This window comes from Lathyrus oleraceus, chromosome 2 (assembly GCF_024323335.1).
Source record: "Lathyrus oleraceus cultivar Zhongwan6 chromosome 2, CAAS_Psat_ZW6_1.0, whole genome shotgun sequence".
Classification (NCBI taxonomy): domain Eukaryota; kingdom Viridiplantae; phylum Streptophyta; class Magnoliopsida; order Fabales; family Fabaceae; genus Lathyrus; species Lathyrus oleraceus.
Genome location: NC_066580.1, coordinates 345,022,017 through 345,027,159, shown reverse-complemented (window position 1 = coordinate 345,027,159; position 5,143 = coordinate 345,022,017). Strand labels below are relative to the sequence as shown.

At 37.5% G+C, this 5,143-nt stretch overlaps 2 pseudogenes; both read right to left on the bottom strand.

The window, feature by feature from the left end:
* Positions 1-601: 601 nt before the first annotated feature.
* Positions 602-1,923, bottom strand: LOC127123198 (E3 ubiquitin-protein ligase At3g02290-like; annotated as a pseudogene).
* A 641-nt stretch (positions 1,924-2,564) lies between these two features.
* LOC127123197 (enhancer of mRNA-decapping protein 4-like) lies at positions 2,565-3,472 on the bottom strand (annotated as a pseudogene).
* Positions 3,473-5,143: the final 1,671 nt, after the last annotated feature.

The following is a 5,143-nucleotide window of genomic DNA, read 5'->3' as shown; positions in this document are numbered from 1 at the left end:
ATTAAAGGGGTGTTGGACTTGGAAGTGCTTTTGGTGCTGCCAGTTTGTCTACCCTGTTTTGGTGTTTATTCTGAAAAAGGTAATATGTACCTTGTACTTCTTCTGTAAAAATGTTTTATTTTGTTGCTTGTGAACCTTTGCTGCCTTACTGAGTTATTGTGATTCTTTTTACTGTAGTGAAATTTCTCGATACACTTGAAGAAATGGAGTGTGTGTACTATTGATACAAAATGGGCATCCTGTCTACTACTTCAGCAAGCAATGGAGCGGGTATTGCAGCATGGACATGTTCAAAACCATTATGAGAAAGCAAATCATTTGGCTTGATCTCAGTATCCGGTACCGGAACTTTGGGCAAACCATGAACATTCGAAGACAAATTCATGGCATTTTCAGAAGTGCTTGAATGAACTTGATGCGTGTTAATAGTTTCTAGATCAGTATATCCATCCCAAGCACGGGATACACGGTATTTTTTTGTGTTGAATTATTCCCAAAATGCTGACTTCAAATTCAAATTCTCTCTGATTCTTAGTGATTTTTCTTTTCACTGCAGCCTGACTACTATCTTCAAATGTTGCCTTTATTCACCTCCAGATTATCAAGAGTATATTGTCTCATCGAATTCCATCTCCTTTCCACAAACTGGACAGTTGTCACTCCTCTCCATCCACTCATAAATGCAGCTAAGGTGAAAATGATGAGAGCATTTTGTCATTATCTTGGGATTCTCTTTAGTGTATTCTTCAAGGCAAGTTGGACAGATATCCTCTTCTTCTGATGATGACGTGTAAACAAGCCCAACTCCAGGTGTGTATTTTGCTGATGAAAGTTCTTGATGCAGACTTAGAACGGTATATCTTCAATTCATCTTCTCGGGCACATTCATTCCATTTGTCTGTTGAGTTTAGAGGCTCTGCATCATATGGTAAGGGCCTTGGAGGAGAACGGTACATGTCCGATAGAGAATTATCAAATGATGTTGCAGATGTCACGGATGTTGTTCTGTGAAGAGATGAAGAAGTTGAAAGTGCTTCGCCTCTTCGGAATATTGATGCACACGCATTCAAAAGATTCTGTACCAAGCAACTGAGACACATGCCGTTCCTGGAAGTGTGAAATTGAGAAGAGTATACAAAAGTTTTGAGGTGAAAGTTTGGATTTTTCGGCGAGAATTACTATGAAACTGCGAAATTGAAGCGATACTGTATTTTGTTGTTGTTCTCTTTCTTTTTGTAGTCTTAACTTAATCTTCTTATTTCAGCTAGCCGGTGTGGAGGAAGCTCTTTGATGTCCACTGCCAAGTCTTCTTTTCAAATCACTTTTTTTTCTGTAATTGCACTTGCAGATTTCACAACATTGAGTGGCTTCTACAGCGGCTATCAAAACCTTTGGTATCGCAAAATGGAGGGCTGTCTGGTGCTGATACTATTGATGAGTTGGGAACTCACCTTACAAATTGTATCAAAACCAAAATTTGTTCCCTCAAACTGGTTTGAGAATCCAACTCCACAAGACATAACAATTGCCCATCTAGTTCCAGCTGTGAAATTTGGTAAAAGTTTCAATTAAAACATCAATTATTACAAAGCCCTTTTCGATCATGATTTGGTTTTGGTTTGTCATTTATGCTTGTGTATGACCATTTGATGTTGGATCTGTTTTGGACAGGAAGCTGACTTGTTGCAGGAAATAGCATTGCAGATATGCCAGATTTAGATGAGGCCTTGGTCTCTTTTATTGAGTGACTGCTTGGAGCAGAAGCTTCAAGGAGCGATGATTTCTTTACACGCCTTGCACCAGCAGTGGTAGAAACCTTCCAAACTTTCTTCCTCCGTTGGGAATCTTGTTCTTCTTCTGGAAAAGTTCAAAAGAAGAATTTCCATCTCTTGGAGCCCCTTGTTGTGCATCAACACGAAACATCACTTTTTTTCATTCGGATGGAGGATTCCATGCTGACAAAAGCATATCAGACTTGGCATTAGGCAGGCAGTTTCTGACAACAAAATATTTCGTCTTAAACTGAGCAACACCGACATCCTTGTAATCCCGGTCGAAGTCATATATCATGTCATTGATCTCGGCTTCAGCAAAGGATTTACCATCAACCAGCATGCTCCAAACAACTTTGTTAATTTGCAGAGATATTCGCATAGCATATGAAGGACTTTTGTTCTTCTCCTTCTCTTCCAACCTTAGCTGCGCAGCTTTTTGAAGAGCTAGCCTTAGTGCTACAGATGCTGCCTTTCTAGATTTTTGTGCACTTAATAGCTCTCTCTTCAATCCTTGGACCAGCATAGATCTTCCACCAATTATCATCCATGAGTTGCTTTCCTTTTCAGCATGTACATCTCCAGAAGAGTCACACCAAAGAGACAATTTTCTCATATCATCAAGAAGCAACTTTTGTTCCCTCTGTCTTTTTCAAGATTAATTTTTTCAAGCTTGCTTTTATGAGTTTTGAATTTTAAACTTATGCTTCTTCATTGGTTTCAGGTGGTACCGTAGCAGCAAATACTTCAACTTGAACGTGGGTGACGGCGTCTGAAGCATTGGCAGGTGTGTTACATTCTGATTATTGACGGTCTATCAGGAGCATGAGAAAGCTGGCTGATGCCGCAGGATAATTGTTGTAGAAGAGATAAAAGTACTCCTTGGCTTAATGGCATCGGTGTCATCGTCAATATACTAGTTAAACCAGCCTGAGAACATAACCAAGAAACTATTGAAACGTCACTTCTATGAAGGGCTCCAGTAAATGCTTCCTCGAATTTTGCTCATTTATTAACCTTGATAGTTCCTTGGTAGGATCCTCGGTAATATCATGCAAGTCGTTGTTGATTTGTGTTACAAAAGGATCAGCAACCACTTTGGAGTTAGCTGCCATTTCCAACAGTTTACGTTGGCCGTCAGCCAATTGCCCGCTCAAAGCTTGAGTGATCGATGATGCTTAATTAATTGTTTCCTTCAAAGTGATGGCTAGCGGAGAATGAGTATAATCATAATGCTGTTGAATAGCAGTTGTGTGGTTCAAAAGTCCATTCTGAAATGTACCATCAATTTGTTCAAACATTGTTTTGCAAGACTTCTCAAAAGCAGGAACTAATGTAGCTTCCACACTAGTCTTAAGTGCTTCCTGAAGAACCTACTTGCCAGTAGTTTGAAATTGTACTTGTATCTGCCTAGCCACCGTAGCTTCAAGTTTTGAACTAACCGTATTTTCTAGTTGATTCAATGCTTTATCTCCCACCCCCTTCTGGAATGACTCCGTAACAGATGTTGTTATTGCTTTATCTATATTTTGACTAAGTGAACGAGTAATGGTTGTTCCAATTGAAGATATTTCCTTCTTGATGATTTTCTCCAATAGAGATGACATATCCTTGTTTATGTAATTGGAGATCATATTTGTTATTTGCTGCACATGGTCTCGCTCTAGTTTCTCTTGCTTTGCATTTTCTTCTTGTAACATCTTCACACCCAAACTCTGCTCCGATATCACATATGGATGTTTCAACTTCTTCTTGAATGCTACTACCAGTTTTCTCACACGGTAGAAAATGAGATTCAATGGACTTTCTGTAAGTTTCCATGGCAGTGTGAGGAACTCTTGGACATGAATGAAATGACTGTGACATGAATGAATATGTGTATGGATGAATGGAAACTTTCCAATGTGAATGAAATAATGTGAATGCAAATTTGAACATGATAAAAAATAAAAATGAAAATGTGAATGTAAATTTGAACATGATATATAAAAATAAAAATGGTATATAGATGGAAATCTCCTTGAAAAAGGAAAATGATGTTCCATGAGAGACAAAACATGGATTGAATTTAGACATGAGAATGACATTCCAATTGATTCTATCAAAATGTATCAAACATCTAAAGCCAAATGGAAAGGTAAAAATCTAATGATCATGGAATGGCAAGTAGTGACAATGTCTAAACAATCCGTGTAGGTGGATAGATTCATGACCAGATGAAATGGTCATGAGGAGGAGAAAAAATGGATGATTAATGGAAAAAATTTCAGGACCAAAATCAGGGTATGACAACATGCAAGTTACTTGAGGACAAACAACGGTTCAAGTTTGGAGTTGTGATGGAACTCTATCATTGCATGTTTTTGGTTGAAGAAACGGAATAAAACAAGTTAAATAGGAGAAAAATGAGGAATAAAGGCCAAAGAAATGTGCAAAAAATGACTAAGTATGAAGCAATAATGAATTAGTGAAAATCATGTGAAAAAAGGAGTAAAAGCATGCAGCTACTGGAATAATCACGTGCAGCATCACGATGCATCACATGCGTCATATAAAAGTAAATTCGGCATTATGTACATGATGTAGGTTATAACATGTGTGCTAGTAATTTTTATCGGCTTTTCCTAATGTGTTTATGATCATTCTGACTACTTTAAAAGGGGAAGTTTGATACTTTTTCAAGGGTTCTTCGATTTCTGACTGCAAGTGACGATTCATAACACTAAAGGGCATACTTGGAGAGCCATTGGAGGCCAGTTCTTCAAGGGATCTATTATGTAAACCTATTATTTGTATTTTGTATTGTAATTTTCATTATGAGTAGCTAACTCTCTTTAGGTTAGATTTTATGTGATGAACCTATTTTAATATTATTGAGACATACGTTTGATTTGCTATTGCATGAATAATTTGAGTTATAATTCTATTCAATTGCACCTTGTTCTTAATGCTTTTTATGTGAGATACTCCTTTAATCTTAACTTGGGCACATAGAGAATACTGACCATTAGTCTATATGTTGGACCTAGGGAAATTGTTATGCTTATGCCGGTTGAATAGGGATAGGATACCTCGATGTAGTGATTTAGGAATTAATGTTCTATCGCATTACCTAATCTTGCTTATGCTGGTGGACTAGGGTTAGAAAAATCCTAGTATACATTAGTGAGCTATACACCAAGGGGTTGGGTATAGCTCTTTTGTTAATTCTTCGTGGAATTATACTGACGATATCATTCATGTAATACATCGAACATTAATAGTACAGAAATATGGGATTCAATACAAAACCTGATCGCTTTCGTGTTATTGACATAACACTTTATTTTATTTTCACGGTTAAACTCCGAACCCCACCCTCCATTTAGTAT